Source organism: Pan paniscus, chromosome 1 (assembly GCF_029289425.2).
Source record: "Pan paniscus chromosome 1, NHGRI_mPanPan1-v2.0_pri, whole genome shotgun sequence".
Classification (NCBI taxonomy): Eukaryota; Metazoa; Chordata; class Mammalia; order Primates; family Hominidae; genus Pan; species Pan paniscus.
In genome coordinates, this window is record NC_073249.2 from 110275957 (window position 1) to 110292125 (window position 16169).

At 46.7% G+C, this 16169-nt stretch overlaps 1 pseudogene; it reads right to left on the bottom strand.

The window, feature by feature from the left end:
- Positions 1-12426: 12426 nt before the first annotated feature.
- On the bottom strand, positions 12427-13283 carry LOC100978948 (voltage-dependent anion-selective channel protein 2-like; annotated as a pseudogene).
- Between the last annotated feature and the right edge of the window lie 2886 nt (positions 13284-16169).

Below are 16169 nucleotides of genomic sequence, written 5' to 3' on the forward strand. Positions count from 1 at the left end.
TTGATTTGTTTCTTAATGATGAATTTTAGGTTTTAGGAAACATTGAATAGAAATAGGAAGCTGTCAACATCAGCCTTGGATGCTTCTCTGAAGGACAGATGCTTTTTTTGGGGGGAGGGCTGTGTGGTTACCTTGGAGACCACAAATCCCTTAATATTTGGGCTCTTTTTCAAGGTGCCCAGCTAACTTAAACTAGGCTTGGTTGTTGACCACAGCCTTTCAGCTAATACCCACGGCAGGTGTAGTCTTGCAGTTCACCTTTGCTGGCACCTTGTTTAATTCAGTCCCTTTAGCTCCTAGCCCACTTCAACAACAACAAAGAAAACAACTTCAGCCATACATGTACAACTACTGTAGTTTCTTCACATTTTTAAAGAAGTATAGAAGTGAACAAGTGATACTTGGAGTGGTTGATAGATGTTTGAAGGGTATAAAGAGATGCTGTAGACTTTGGTTAGCAACCTTCCTCCTCATTCCTTTGATCTCATTCACAACAACCCCTGCCCACCCCAAGTCTTGCCCCTTCCGTGGCCTCCCTTCTTTGTGGAATTTCTTTGAAATCCTATGGCATTCTCCTAACTGTCCTCATGAAACTTGTGTCTTTGGCTGTGTAAAATCCTTCATCCCCTTGCCTCCACCTGTCCCTGCTCCTCCTCAAACCTTTCAGCCAAGGATGTGCATGCTCTGGAGTCTGGTAGGTGTGGAGTCCTTCCAATCACTTCTTTGGCATGTTTACTCAGTAAGTAACCCTCACTCCTCTTAAGCCCTGACTGCTAGCTCACACTATCCATGTTGCCTCTTCACTCCTCCCTTCATTCTGCCCATCCACATCCATGTCAGTGGCCTCTTTAGCTTTATGATGGACTTCTGTTCTAGTCATCTACTCACATCGGTTAGACACTGTCTGGATCTAGAACTGTTCATGAAGGCTGGAGTGACATTCTTCTCTTTTCACTACAAGAATTGGGATCATTGAAGAGCAATTTTCTGATCTTACGCTTGCCCATCAGCCATCGCCAGGATCTTCTTCCTCCCCATTTTTACTGCGTGTACCTTCTGAAATGTTCCTTGACTCTGCTCTCTTGGTTGCCTTCAGCTCTTGCTTGGGCTATTTCATGAGTCTTGTCTCTATTTTTCTTGACTCTGTCAAGGGCTTTTTCTAAAACAGATGTGCCTGGGCCCCTCCCATACATTAAAACCTGCGTAAGACCCTACTGTGCAAGAGCAGATGTCAGACTCAACATGTCTGTGCAAGAGCAGATGTCTGGAGCTAGCTAGCCCCAGTCTACCTTCCTATCCTTTGACCTGGCCTACTTGGAGTTCTGGAGCATACAGCTTCTTCCATGCACGTGACCCCACAGCAGGCTTCTAAAATCTCAGCTAATCCTCACCTCCTCTGGCTTACCAGGCCCTATGTCTGCCACCTCCCCCTTCCTGCTTTTTCTATTTGTGTTCTTACTGGGTTGCATCAGCTCTTCACCCACATTGTGAACACCTGCATGCTTCATTCTCTGCCCACTTTTCACATAACTGGCATAGATTTGGTGCTTCAAATGTTGAACTGGATGGGTTTTCCCTGGAGGACTTGTCCTTGGGCCATTAGCCACTTAGAGGCTGAATCCTGGATATTTACCTGAATGTGTTGTAATGCCTCATTTTGGTGCCAGAAACCATTTCAGTCCCAGACATTATCCAGACCAATATTTATACGCAGGACAACTTGTGTGGGATGTGCTGGTGCCCAGCTTCCTGGAATGAGTAGTCATGTCCTGGACACTAACACAATTGAACACAAGCTCTTGGCCCCTGAGCAAGGTCAGTACTAAGGGTTGCAGTCTTCACGCTCAGCAGTATTATTTCGAACTCCCCACCCACCCAGTCCTCCTGGCAGACCTATCCTTCTGGTGTTTTAGTAGAATTCCTCTCATGCCATCCCCGAGAGTTCATTCCTCAGCCTTGGAATGAAGCTCCCGTCGTTGCCAGCTGGGACCTCTAGGGTTCCAGAAGTACACTTCTAAACGAGCGGGGATTCTTTTTCTCCTTCACTGTCCGAGTAGTCGCCTGGGCGGGATAGTAATGCGCTTGGTTGTAATCTGGGGTTAGTATCAGCTGGAAGATGCTGACAGCATCAGCAGGACCTGTGGGGGTTTCCCATATGACCTCTGAGCAGCCAGAGCCTCAGTGTGATGGTGCCATTCTGCCACCTTACCTTGGCCTGGAGCCTTATCCTCTCCAGAGGCCTTCAGCTCCGTATGCACTTATGGCAGGTGGAGTCAGAGGCAAGTCAGGGGTGGTGCCCAGACTGGGCTGAGTGGTCTACCCCTCCTCCCTGCCTAAAAGCTGAGTCAAGTGACTTCCTGTCCGAAGTGACGGCATTGGACCTGGGGCCACGGTGCTGGTTTCCTGCCTCCTGGCCCCGTGCCTTCTGCAACACGGGACTGTGTCCTTCCCTGGGGATAAATGCTACCTAGAAGCATGTGCTGCCCTGGCGGTGAGCCACTCCTCAGTACTCTGACTGTCATCACTCTCTCAAGCAGGTTTCTGTCAGTGCCGCCCAGAATCTAGGGAGCTGGAGCCTGTCGGGAGGCTTGGTTTCATACCATTCCTCACCCAGCTCAGAGCAACGCAGGCTACCTGTTCTGGCCATGACTGGATCACAGGTCTCCCAACTCAGGGCATTTTCACCAGAGCAGGCCATCCCAGGGCCACCTTTTACTTAGGAAGTTTCCGAAAATGGGAAATGTCCCTAAGGGAAAGGCATGAGAAGCTGGAGTCGCTGCCTTTCTTTCGGGTGCTTCCCTGGCAAAAAGGTATCCGAGGCTATAGTGTTCGAGAGAGAGAGAGATGGAGACGGGCAGCACCACAGCAACTTTGGCCAGGCTGTTTTCAGCCATTTCAATCCATCCCTTCCATATGGATAGTAAATGAGGTTTTTCTTAAGAGGCCTGTTGGGAACTAAACCCATGAGAAAACGGAATGAGAACTCCTCGCTTTAGACTAAGGCTTTAAGTTGACCAAGTACACATTGCATATACATAGCTTGCAGGTCTCAGAAACGTGAGCTAGGTAGCAGTGTTTCCAGTGTACACAGGAGCCAGAGGCTCAGTGCGCCTCTGAGTTGCCCAGGGTTACGTATCTTGTAAGAGACAGAGCCCATGCACAAAGATTTGACTGCAAAGCCTGGTTCCCCCACTATTACAACACTGAAAACACTCTGTAAACTATAACTCACCCTGCAAATATTAGTTTTTATGTCAGCCCCCTCTCAAGGGCCTAAGAGGTGTTGAGTTGCCTGGTAATAGATCCGTTTCCACTTATCCAGGAAAGGAATTCCTTGGACAAACCAGCAGCTTTCCTCAGACAACCCTCCCTTTGTGAATCAGGTGTGGGGGGACCCATTGCAGGCTCGTTAACATGTTTGGGGAATGCTTATGGAGCACCAGGTCCCATGCTAAGCATTAGCATTTAATCTTCCAAAAAGTCTGAGATAGGATGATTGATTAGGTTTACAGGTGAGGAAACCTAAACGTCATACAGCTGCTGCAGCCAGCACCTGGCTCTGGGGTGTCTGACTCCAGGGCTCCAGCTGTCCATTCTTTTACAGTATGCTATTTTGTCTTTGTCCTGCATTTTACAGGGTGGCACATGGAAGAGGCACGGGAGAGCAAATATCCTGCCTTCCAACAGAAGCCTTTCAAGAGGAATGAGCAGGAGGACAAAGCCACTGATTAAATTGATTAGTTAAAATTAAAAATTAAGCCAACTGACGAAGTTAAAATAGGGTGCCTATTGTGGTTGGCATGGCGTTTTAAATTAGAATTGAAATGGAAACAGCATCACAGTTTCCCCCACACCTTATCCAGGCAGCCATGTACTATGGGGGTATTTAAACTACCTGCAGGCTGGAGAGCAGGGCGGGGGAGTGCAGGAGGGCTTTTGCAGAAGTCAGGAAACCAGCTCACCTGCAATGCTGAAACAATGAAACCAAGAAGGGAGGGGAGTCAGAAAACTAATAGCACAACCCTAAGCAGTTCCTGGAGTCAAACACCTGTGGTTTTTCATGCACTAAATATAGTGGAAGTTGGGTCATCTTATCCTTAAATAAACACTACAGCTAGCAAAGACTTTTTTGAAAAGAATCTTTACATTGGCTCAGGTAAGCGGGAGCCTGGGAGAAGCAGCGCTTGGGTGGCTGTGAATGGTCTGCGGCAGCCTCTGGTCCTCACATCCCCTGCTATCTCAGGATCCCACACAAAACATTCCTCTGTGGTTTTTTCCCTGCTCTTAAGTCAACTGCATGTACCTTGTCGTCCCTGTGCCCTTCATCCCCTCCCCCTACCGTGAGAGATCAGTTTCCTTGGCCTTCACCTGATCTGACCAGGAACAGCAGGAGAGGTGCTCCCTCTCTCTCTCTCTAGCTCTGGCAAAAGAGGCAGCTTTTCAGCAGGCTTATTTTCCATCCTACTTTAGATATTACTGAAAGGAAATGAACTCTTCTTTGACTTTGCCTTTTGAATTTTGGATGCTGCTGAATCGGGCACAGTCCCTCCTTTAGGAAACGTTAAACCAGAGGCTTGTGGCCAGGTTTCTGGCTTGCTGTTTGAGTGGCAGTTTGGTGCCCAGTAGGGTTCAAGGGATTCAAAGTGAGGAGCCCTTTACAGACAGGCAGTGGGGCAGAAGAGCTGGAGCTTTGGAGCTGGAGACTCCAGCTCAGCATGCTCCTCTGCTCCCCTTGTGATTGCATAAACTGCTCCAAGCCCAGTGTCCTTGTGGATACAATGCAGGTGATGATGATGCCGGCTTTGGGGCTCCTAAGAATTAGGAAAGCCAGGTATTTTTTTAATAAAGCTCCAAGCCCAGTACCGGGTGCCCGTAGACGGTATCTATTACTTGATATCCTCTGCTCTAGAAGAGTTTACAGTCTGCTTGGGGAGTTAAGAGAAATGTCTAAGTGGTATTGAAAGCATTAACATATGTGTGCCACAGATTCTTTGGTTCTGCTGGACATCAGGAAGTAAAAACACTGGCTACAATTTATTAAGACCTAAAGAGGCCAGTTAAGGGCATGATACACACTTTCACGATGCTCATGACAGCCCTGCCAGCTAAGGGCAGTAGTCTCTCTCCCTACTCCACCCACTACTTAACAGAAGAGAAACTAAGGCTCAGAGAGGTTGAGCAACACACCACAGCCTGCACAGCTGCCTGGGCTGGCAGTTTCACACCTGGCGCCAAGACAGTGTGGACCGTGTCCAGCTGCTGGGCTGGGAGCCTAGGGCACTGGCCAGTGCTCTGTCCTGGCCGACTGCCCCGATGCCCATTGGCCTGTGGGTTGCAATATCATCATAATTCCTACTAAGCAACCCATTAGCCTCACTCTCGAGATATTGCCAACTCACCGAAGTTCCCCAGAACTTCAGACCCACTTCTCCCACTCCTCTGCTGAGGGTAAGCAGAGAATGAAAGGTACTGCTCCGGAGGACTGTGGCAAACTCTATACACTGAAGTCATTTTGTCCTTTCACTGAGCAACTTCCCTGTACCAGGAATTAGAATCTGCACATTGAAAAGGCCCAGAACCCTCCTGCTCTAGTGTGGCAGGCACTTTTGTAAATGTGTGACCTGCTGGTTTTGCTGGGATGTGCACATTTCTAATAATGGTGTTGATCAACAAAGAGGACTTTGCGTGGCAGGGGCGTGCCCTCCCTCCAAAGCTGCTGTTTCAGAGGTTCCTCCACCATGCAAGCCCTGGACCTGGGACACACTCACAGTCCCTAACATGGTTGTGTTTTCCTGTAAGACAAGTGCCTCTTCCACCCGAAGAGCATTTAGTGACTTCAGATAGGGTCAGCAGTCCAGGCCTGGTGAAAGAGGGCAGGGAGAGAGACCCTGCCCAGCCACGGGGGATCAGCTCGGGTGAGTTTCTGACCCCACCACGGTGGAAACCAATTAGAGAAATAACTTATTGGGGACATGATGAGGGTTGTTCTGAATCCAGAGGCAGCAATCTTTTTCTGCAAAGGCCTAAATAGTCAATATCGTAGGCTTTGCGGGTCTCTGTCACAAATATTCCACCAATGTTGTATCACAGAAGCAGCCATCAATGACACACAAATGCATGGGCAAGGCTGTTCCCATAGAACTGTATTTATGGACACTGACATTCGAATTTCATGTCATTTTTACGTAGCATGAAATATTCCTTTGATTTTCCCCAATCATTTAAAATCCAGCCTATTTTGGCTGTTCACAAACCAGCAGCAGGACAGATTTGGCCCACTGGCTGGAGTTTCCAACCCATGAACTAGAGGACAGGGTGCCTCAGGGCAAGCCCCTCCCCCTGTTTTTTTCTGCCTTCCTCCCGCCCCCACCATGTTCCTCAGTAAGGTAGAACTGCAGACTGCCAGTCCTGTGAGCTGGGTATTACCTGCCTCCTTAGTGGTTCCTCCATTGCACCTCCTCAGGGTTGGTTATGGTTGCCCGTTGACAGCATGAGTTGCTGTCACTGCAACTCTGAAGCTGGGCCTTGAAGTTCCAACCACGTGGGCTTCACTGCCCTCTGGTCCCAGATGGTCCTGTTGGCCCACCTTCCACCATGCCCCTCACCACTGGAGAATCTCCTCTTCCCATCAGGGTCACAATTTCGGATGTTCCCAGCAAGTGTAGACTTCCTTCCTCAGTTCTTCATAGAGCCCCCAAATATTAGAACACCTGCTAGGCAGGCTGGTTCTACTCCTTAGAACTCCTCTGAAAGAGCTTGGGACAATTTGTTTGGAATTTAAAGTTGCACCCCATATTGTTGTGTCAATATATCCTTCCTGCCCACAGTCCCCAGGTGCACCCCCAAGGCTAACTTAGGACCCCCTTTGTTCTGGTGTCCTGAGGGTGGACTGCAGAGCCCTTTACCACTTTCCTGAGGGGGCAGTGGGTATGGACTGTTTGAAAATGCAGCAGCCCACTGGACCCCCAGGCATGGCCAGCAAAGTCGACCCCACTGGAATCAGACTCCTGGCCCCGGGAGCTCAGCCTCTTTGCCTGCAGCATGGATGCAGGTTGTCAGAAGTTGGAGAAATGAAATCCAGACATACCAAATGCTCCTGATGAGAGGACGTTCCAAATGGAAAACTGTCCATTCAGACTTACCCTTGATGAGTCCAAAGGGGGATAGGGAGAACCCTGACGATATCAGTGTAACTCTGCGGGCCATTCAGGTTTGCAAGGGAAAAGATGAAGGAAAGGCCATCATGAAAAAGGCTTCACTCTGCCAAGAATAAGTCAAGAATACTCAAGTTGGTCGGGAGCAGTGGCTCACGCCTGTAATCCCAGCACTTTGAGAGGCCAAAGCAGGAGGATTGCTTGGGCCTAGGATTTCAAGACCAGCCTGGGCAACATAGTGAGACCCCATCCCAAGTCATTAAAAACAATTTATTTTTAAAAGAATGCTTAAGCCGTGAAGGAAGTTGTCTGAAAAATAATAAGCTTCAATAAGAACAGGCAGAGGATAGCCCTACTGCCTAGGGAGGGAGAGGCTGAAGTGAATGAGGCTGCGAAAAGAGCCCAGTGCTTGCTTCCTCTTGGGTTTCTGTCTTTTCCATTGCAGAGGGAACAGGCACTGAGAGTGAGAACTGAGTGGGCTGGGGAGCTGGATGGACTTTACCCTGCCATTTCCTAACCCTGTGACATTTGGCAAGTTCTGTTTCTGTGGCTATAGAAATGGGGATGCTTACCTGCTGCAGTTAGTATAAGGATTAGAGGAGGTAAACTTAGTAAAGACCCTAGCACTATGTTGACAGTTAATAAACAGCAGTCTAGAGATGTGAGTACGGGTGCTTAAACAAAGCGATTCATCAGTAAAGTAGCAACCTTCATTTTGGTCCTCTGGTGCCTGATTAAAATCACCTAGAGTGCTAGTTCAAAATGCAGACTCCCAGGATCCCGCCCTCAGATTCTGATTTAGAGGGACTGCGGAAGGGCTGAGGAAGGGCCAGGGAATCATGTCCAGATAGTTCTCAGGTGCCCTGGAGTTTGGAAGCCGCAGTCCTAAGGGTTAAGGAGGAGGTGCATGATGGGAACAGGGACAGTGGGAGAGTCCTTAGAGCTGGAATGAGGGTGACCAGCCTGGAAGATGACATCCCAGGGGACGGAGGACACTTGAACACATGTCACAGATCTTCATGAGGAAAACATCAGACCAGTAAGCTAGATGTCCACACTTAGGATTCAATTTTTAAAAGGTGGACTCGATTAAAGGGACCAATTTGCCTGTCATTTTTTTTTAGACTATTAGATTGGGGGTGGAAAGATTGTTTTGTTTTGTGTTTTTAGTTGCCTATTGTTAGAACAGCGCATTTTTACTTCAGATTAAAAAAAAAAAATTACTATGCTCGAATGGTGATAAAATCAGGGGGGTTTGTGGTTAGTAGAACAAAACTGAGTCTAAGATTTGACGTCCGCACAGCAGGCAGTGATGAGGGATTTCTCACTTCCCCTAATAAAATCCCCAGTGTTGAAGGGATACTTCCATCAGGAGGCGAAGGTGACCAAGCTGCTCTTCCCTCTGGAGCCCTCACTTCAATGGCCCTGTCTTTCCACTGTCTAGGAAGCTGCTCTTCCTTTGCAGACTGCCTCCAACAGGAGTCCCCATAGGCACCCTTGGTTCCCTGAGCCAGCGGAGACAAGCTGGATGTTTAACAAGATACATTACTAAATTTGTAAAGGAAAATAAATCTAGAGAAAACACAAATTATAGGACAATATAGAGTATCCTCATGATACTCCCTTATGGAACTAGGTCTTCTGGACCCCAGTCCACACCCCCAGCTGCCTAGCTCTGTGCTCAAGCTCCCAGGGGCTGGCTGCTGTCCGTCCGAGCCTCCATTGATGGGACCCGGTTACTATCACCATGACTCCAAGACCATGTTCTTGACCTCTTGACCCTCCTTAAATTCAGATTCCAGAATCTAGGGACAGATTCCCTGTTGTTCTTTATCCAGGATCTTCCCTTTCAGTTTTTACATCTGCCAAGAGACTTTCCAGCAAAGACCTCACCGTTCAGGTGAGACTCATTCTGCCCCTTCCCTGTGCACCACTAGCTGAGGCATTCATAAGCCAAAGACAAATCACTTACGGGGGCAGTGGATCTGCTCAGGTCCCTAGAGGCCTGCATTTCCCACTTCTCCCTTCAGCCTAAAGCCCTGCTGCAATCAAGTCACCCTGTTCTCAAAAACCTTCAATAGCTCTTCATTGCCTGTAGAATGAGGCTCAGGATCTCTCAACAGCGAATGTTAAAAGGAAGTCTTGGGCCAGACACAGTGGCTCACACCTGTAATCCCAGCACTTTGGGAGGCCGAGGTGGGTGGATCACCTGAGGTCAGGAGTTCAAGACCAACCTGGCCAACATAGTGAAACTAGAAATACAGAAATTAGCTGGGCATGGTGGAGTCTACACTAAAAATACAAAATTAGCTGGGCATGGTAGAGTGCACCTGTAGTCCCAGCTACTAGGGAGGCTGAAGCAGGAGAATTGCTTGAACCCAGGAGGCAGAAATTGCAGTGAGCTGAGATCATGCCACTGCACTCCAGCCTGGGCGACTGAGCGAGACTCCACCTCAAAAAATAAAATCAAATAAAGGAAGCCTCAAATCACCTTCCAAGTCTATCTCCCATCCCTCCAAGCCCCACATCCTCCACTATAGCTTCCGGGGCAGTGAGAAGGGAGGATAGGGTGAGGAAGCCCACATTTTATCTGGAAAAATGGTCACTAGTTTCCAATTAATCCCATTTCACTAGGGTGAGAGCTGGTGGGGCACTGGCCTGGACACCAGGAGACCATGTCCTATTCTGGTGTGTGCAGCCTTCTAGCCTCAGGTGAGGCACCAGCCTTTGCTGGGACCCAGTTTCCTCATCTGCAAAATGCAGATATTGGATTGGCCTATCTGTAGGATCCTTGCCCACAGCTCCACAGTGGCTTTTGTGACTCAAAAAAGCTGTGAAGGACTCAGTTGCCCAGAGAAGGCCTGACATGATGTGGGACCCTTGCTTATGCTGGTGACAGGAGTGATCCTGGGCTTTCTCTGCACTCAGCCTTCTTGTGAGGGAGAAATGGCTCAACTCTATTCAGTGAGCACAGCAGCAGTGCTCAGCCCATCCTGTGCACACCACTTTGCCAGGTCCTGGAGGTCAGGGAAGGATGAGAAATAGTCCCTGCCCATAAAGAGCTCCTGGGAAATACAAGACAAAAACACACTCGTGTCATGCTGTGGATGAGTACTGTGACAGAGGAGGACAATGTTAGGGTCTCATTGGCAGGGGATGACTGGAAGAAGCCTCAGAAAGCAGGGGCCTTGGAGCTGCACCTTGCAGGATGAGTCCAGTTTGGCTGCACACTCCCTGGGGAATGGGGAGGTAGTGCGGAGCCACTGAAAGCTTTTAGTGGGGGAGTGACAAGAGAAACACCTGCATACAGCAGCTGCTTGGGAGATAGGATCCCTGTGTGGGGACATGAACAATACCCCAAGTACTATTTCGAAAGATTCGTGTTTGTGTTTTGAAAGATCACTGTGGCAACTGTGTCATGGATGAAGGGGCAGAGGTGAGACTGGAAACAGGGAGACCTGAAAGGCAGCTGCAGCAATGGTCCAGGCAAGGCATGCTGACAGGGTGTAGACCTGAACTTCGGCACAGAACAATTACAGAACCCTTTACAAACCTGGGCATAGCCACAAAGAATTCAATAGTAGAATTTGCTCAGTAGACTCATGGGTGTCAGGCATACCTGTTTATTCTAGTCAGTCATTGTATTTTATATCCTGGAATAGTTTCAATAGTTTCCCTCTCCTTTCTCCCCGATTCAGCTGTCTTCTCCACCTCACCCGACTCACCCCCATAGCATTCTTTTTTTTTTTTTTTTTTTTGAGACAGAGTCTCGCTCTTGTCGCTCAGGCTAGAGTGCAGTGGCGCGATCTTGGCTCACTGCAACCTCTGCCTCCCGGGTTCAAGCGATTCTCCTGCCTCAGCCTCCTGAGTAGCTGGGATTACAGAAACCCACCAACACGCCCGGCTAATTTTTGTACTTTTAGTAGAGACAGGGTTTCGCCATGTTGGCCAGGCTGGTCTCAAACTCCTGACCTTAGGCGATTGGCCCACCTCAGCCTCCCAAAATGCTGGGATTACAGGCGTGAGCCACCACACCCAGCCCACCCCCATAGCATTCTACACCCACTCAGCCCCACTTCAAGTATAAGCAGCCTCACAGTGAAAGCCAAAGAAAGTATCTAATTCAGGATTTCTCAAGGATGTGCTTTTGGGACTACGGGCAGAGCAATTCTCTGTTGAGGGACTGTCCCATGCATTGTAGAACATTTAGCACCCTGGTCATTAGGGAGCTGATGGCTCTAGCATCCCCTAGTGATTTTGAGAAGCAAACAGTATCGCCTAGGCTTCCAAACTTCCCTTAGTGGAGCAGTATTTGGGGTATTGTTCCTGCCCCCACACAGGGGTCCTATCTCCCAAGCAGCCGCTGTATGCAGATGTTTCTCTTGCCTGCCATCCCCTGAAAAACCAGCCCCCAGGGACACGTCATCTACCACCTCACCGTCTCACATCAGGGTAGATTGAGAGGATGGAGGGCCCACCCAGTCAGCCTGCATATATGTCTGAAATAGCTTTATTCTACCCTCATCTTGGATTGAATTTGGCTGAGTATAAAATTCTTGAATTTGGCTGAGCATAAAATTCTAGGCTAGTAGTCATTTTTCTTCGGAATGTGGAGACATTTCCTCATTATAAAAATTTTTTAAAAGCATGTACCCTCTTATTGTAGTCTTAAAAGGTTCATGGAACTAATCTAGGGACAGATTTAGGCAAACAGCAGAATGCTCACCTGAAAAATAAAGTATTAGCAAGATACCAGGGCGATTTGACCCTCGCTGGCAGGTCTTTGGAACCATTAATTATATGCTTGTTTTATTCATGATTTGTAATGTTCTGGGATACCAAAAGTAATTCTAATGGTGGTTGAATTTAACAAAAAACATTAAACCTCATCTTAAAATGTCCACTGATTCATCTCATGCAATGACAGTATTCAATGTTTAAAGGAACATAAAAACAAACATGCACACAACTGTGCAGTTTTCATAAAGGTCTATTTCATGATTGGTGAGTAGCATATTTAACAGTTATATACATCTAAACAATGTACAGGTAACTGCAGGACTGCAGCATTGGTAACTACAGAGAGAGAGAGAGCCTATTCAGCTAGAAAGCAGCTAACAAGTAACTGTCTAAAGATTTAAAATACAGCTCTTGTTTAGATCATCCTTCATTTTGATCACCTTCTCAGGGGGAAAAAGCCTGCTCGTCACAATGGAAATACATCAAGGCCAAATCTTCTGCTATCCATTCCCAGAGGTTTCTTTCATCTGGATTAAGCCTGCAACTCCAGGGCAAGGCCAAGTGTGTGGCCTCCAGCATCCACGCTCTTCCCATCTACCAGAGCAGACAGGGTGAGCTTCACACCAGGCCTCAGGGGTGGAGTGTAGCTGACCCCAGTCAACCAGTTGTTGACTTTTGTAGAAATGGAAGCAATGGGTTTCAACTGAAATTTAGCTGCAAGGCCAAAACGAGTGCAGCTGGTACCTGATGTCCAAGCAAGGTTTACTAAAGCATCAAGATCTTCACAAACTTTCTGATAAACTGATCCTCCAAATTCTGCCCCATCATTGACATTAGTGTGCAGCTGGAAGTCCCCAGTCCCGTAGCCCACTGCAAAGTTATTCTTTGTCTGCTTTGACTTGGTGCTGTCAAAGCTCATCTGGTACCCAGCAAGCTGAACCATGAATTGCAAGTCCAGCAAAATCAAAGTTAACATCACGGCCAAGCTTTACACGCTGCTTCTTGTAAGAGGACTTGATTTTGCCACTTTTCTTTCCTATGTTTGGTGAGAAGCTAGTATCTAATATCATTTTCAAACCTTGACAAATTTGGTCTTCAATTGTGATTTCTGTCCCCAGAGTGTCATCAGTGTTCCATTTTTCTGTGAAAGTCAAATCATACTTGCACCATTTATATTTGGACTCTAAGAACCCAGTAACTTTACCAGTGTCTGTATTAGATGAACCAGACTTTAAGAATTCCACGCCACCACATGACTTTGCTTTTACCTCATTTCACCAACTTAAAACCAAATCCTTTGTTGAAACCCTCTCTGGGAGCTTTGACAAGGTGAGCGTATGATGGAGGAAGACACACTGGCTGTGTACATGTCTGTCGGTAGGTTGACATGGTCAGGCCTCAGGAAGAGGTGATCTGGTGGTCTCCTTAGTGAGGCTGCTGCTGTTGCTCCACTTGCAGGTGAGGCCACTGGACTCACTCATGGAGCTGCACCTGCCATGGCTGGGAGGCGAGGGAAGGAGCTTCATTGTCTTTTAGCTTCTAGTATTGCTGTTGAGAAGTCTGATGCCACTGATGCTTTATCCTTGTATGTGACCTGTTCCCCTACCCCCTGCCCTTTGAGAGTCTTCTCTTTACTTCTGGTGTTCTGGATTCTATGATAAAGTGCCTTTGTCTGTGTGTGCCTCTGTATGATTTGTATGTGCCTGTGTCTGTGTCTCTGTGTGTGCATGTGTGTAAGTGCCTGTGTCTCTGTTACTATGTGTGTAAGTGCCTATGTCTGTGTGTCTGTGTGCCTGTGTCTGTGTGTGTAAGTGCCTGTGTCTGTGTGTCTGTCTGTGTGCCTGTGTGTAAGTGCCTGTGTCTATGTGTCTGTATGTGTATATGTTTACGTTCACTGTGCTGGGCACTCCATGAGTGATTTTAATCTGAAAGTTATATCCTTCAGTTATGGGAAATTTTCCCTTTACCATTTCTTTAAAAATGTTTTCTCCCTTTTCTCTGTTTTCTCTTTCTGGATTTTGATTATTCAGATGTTTGACCTCTGGACTAATCTAGTGCTACTGTTTATCTCTGGTTTTCAATCAGAATCTCTCTCTCTTTCACCATCTCTCTCATTTCTCTTTTTCTTTAACTTTCTGAGTGACTTTTGTGAAAAAAACATTGTAAACTTTCCATTGAATTTCTAAGTTTTGCTATCAAATCTTTAACCTGTTTTTGAACATATACCCCTTTTAAGTTTCCCTTTTCCATTTCACAGGTGCAATATCTTCTATCACTTTGAGAATATTCTTTATAAGTTTTGCTGGCATTTTCTTTTGCCCTAGTACTCTCTTTTCTCCCAGTGCCTTTTCTCTGTTAATGTGTTTTATTCCTTGTCTTTGATTTTAGAGGTGTTCTTTAGAAGGCAGGTGATCCTTAGCTACTCATACTTATTTTGGTATGAGTCACATAAAAATTAATTAGAAGCTCTTGTTCATGCATGAACCTCACAGTCTTCCAACCTTCTCTGTATTCAGCCATATTTTGTTAGGAGACCCCCAGATGTGGATATCTGTAGGTATTGTCTCCCGGGCTGGTCAGTTTCCCCAAGAGGAATCTTATGTCAGCCATATGTATGTCTGGATGTACAAGCCTGACTCACAGTAAAGCATGTGGATTTCACTTAATCCCACTTTCAGAATCAAAAGTCTCAACCATCTTCTGAGCTACTATTGGTATCTCCAAATCCAGAGCCTTTCTAATTTACCTTCTGCAGAGAGTAAGCCTCCTTTCTTCCACTTGGGTGAACAGGTACCATTGCTGGATAGTACAGGCTTGGGGTATAACTGCTCTTTATGAAGACTTTTTACAAATCCTGTGGTTTTCTGTCCGCCCCTACATTCTGGCTTTCAAAGATATCTGATGTTTCTGATTCCTAAGCCCTGCTGAGGCTTGAGGTGCACATTGGCTTGCTTCTTTTTCATTTTTCCACTTTCTAGCTTTGATTTCAGGGTTCTAAACTCTGCCAAGTCAGTTACCGCTCATCCAACTGCTTCTCAACTTCCCCAAAGCATGTGGATCGCTCTCACCGTCTGCCATTTCTTCTTCCATTTTCATTGTAATTATGAGTGTTTGCCTTTTGTATTCTTTCCCTGTCACTTTTGTTGGGATTAAGGTGAAGGCAGTGTATAGCCTCTTCAGATTTTTTTTTTTTCAGCTAGCAATATGCATTTTAGATTCCTCTGTGCTTCTATGCATTCACCTACTGAAGGACATCTTGGTTGCTTCCAAGTTTTGGCAATTATGAATAAAGATACTGTAAACACCCATGTGCCATATGCAGGTTTCTGTGTGGACATAAACTTTTAACTTATTTGGGTAAATACCAAGGAGTGAGATTGCAGGATCATCTGGTAAGAGTATGTCCAGGCTTTTGTTGTTGTTGTTGTTGTTGTTGTTGTTGTTGTTGTTTTGTTAAGAAACCACCAAACCCTCTTCCAAAGTGGCTGTACCATTTTGCATTCTCACCAGCAGTGAACGTTGCTCTACATCCTCACTAGCATTTGGTGTTGTCAGTGTTTTGGATTTTAGCTGTTCTAATAGTATAATAATATTTTTAATGTCCTTGTCTCCTAATTCTATAATCTCTGTCAGTTCTGAGTCTAAGTTGATTGGTTTTTTTCCTTATTATGGGCTATATCTTCTTGCCTTTATACATGCCTGAAAATTTTTTATTCATTACAGAAATTGTAAATTTTACCTTATTGGGTACACAATATTTTTGTATTTCTATAAATATTCTTGAGCTTTGTTAGGGATGTAGTTAAGTTTGATCCTTTGGGTCTCTTAAGCTTTGTTAGATAGGACCAGAACTGCATTTCATTGTGGACTAATTTTCCCCCACTATTGAGGGAAGACCCTTTTGAGTACTCTATCTGATGCCCCATGAATGATAAAGTTTTATACTCTGGCTGGTAGGAATAGGACCAATTCCTGGCTCTGTGGACTGTTCTCTCTAATCCTTTAGGGTGCTTCTTTTCCCAACCTTGAGTAGGTTCCTTACCTTTATGCATGGATCAGGATTCAGCTGAAGAGTCCAGGGAGACCCCCTGCAGACCTCTGGGGCTTCCTCTCAGTGGTGCTCTCTCCTCTCTGGTACTCTGCCCTGCACCCTCTAGAGGCCTTGACCTCCCCAGATTCCTAGCTCCATCTCTGAAACTGAGATCCTCTTGGCTTCTTCCTTCCTATCTCAGGGGCCTGGAAACTCTCTCCAGCCAGTAAACGGAGGCAGTCACA